This window comes from Nelumbo nucifera, chromosome 7 (genome assembly GCF_055504915.1).
Source record: "Nelumbo nucifera cultivar China Antique chromosome 7, China Antique-T2T, whole genome shotgun sequence".
NCBI lineage: Eukaryota > Viridiplantae > Streptophyta > Magnoliopsida > Proteales > Nelumbonaceae > Nelumbo > Nelumbo nucifera.
Window position 1 is genome coordinate 17522880 of NC_142655.1, and position 799 is coordinate 17523678.

General features: G+C 44.1%; 1 non-coding gene across 1 annotated transcript; it reads right to left on the minus strand.

Moving 5' to 3' along the window:
* Positions 1–726: 726 nt before the first annotated feature.
* Positions 727–799, minus strand: TRNAK-CUU (transfer RNA lysine (anticodon CUU)). Its single transcript has one exon. It is a non-coding gene; the product is annotated as a tRNA-Lys (tRNA).

The following is a 799-nucleotide window of genomic DNA, read 5'->3' on the forward strand; positions in this document are numbered from 1 at the left end:
TGAAGTGGATGGGCTGAATGACTGAATGACATATTAGGTTAGGTTGGTACAGTGCTTAAATATTTAATTTTATGAGCTAAAAGAAAAGACAGAGTAACAAGTCATTAAGAAGTTTCAGCTACTTGGGGTTTGCAGAAAACGACCAAGAGATAGAAACACTGAAACAGGGGGGGGGGGGGGGGGGGGTTTACAAATAATACAGAGGTTTTAGGGTGGTATTAAATTAAACCCAGTTTAATTTGTGAATTTGTCATTTTGTGATTAAAAGTACAGGCTAGCATATAATGTGGGCTCTCCACTTCTCTCCACATCCATAGTTCTCATAAAAGGTCTACTACTTTGCTTATAAAAAGGGGCAAGTGGGACTGTAGAGATAGAAACCACGTAGGTTCCACATCAGCATGGGTCTATTGGAACGTGACTTCTCAATAGAATAGTAGAAGTAGGTTGAAATTTGGCCGGACCCACAGAAAAGGAGTGGTGCCGAGGCTGAGCTGAGATCGAGGGAGTTTTCTACTTTTGTTTTTGGGTAGAGGAGATCGAGGTAGTTGGGTCATTGGAGTAATGGAAGCCAACGATCAAAATGTCATCATTAGCACGTGGAGGCTTCTACAGATTATATAGCTCAGGAATCACAAGCACGTGCAACACGAAAAATATCTCGAATGAACACCCACCGTGGTCCCACAGGTTCCAGTTCCACCAAGCGTAATTATGAAAAGGGAGCGCCCACCGTGGGGATCGAACCCACGACCACAAGGTTAAGAGCCTTGCGCTCTACCGACTGAGCTAGACGGGC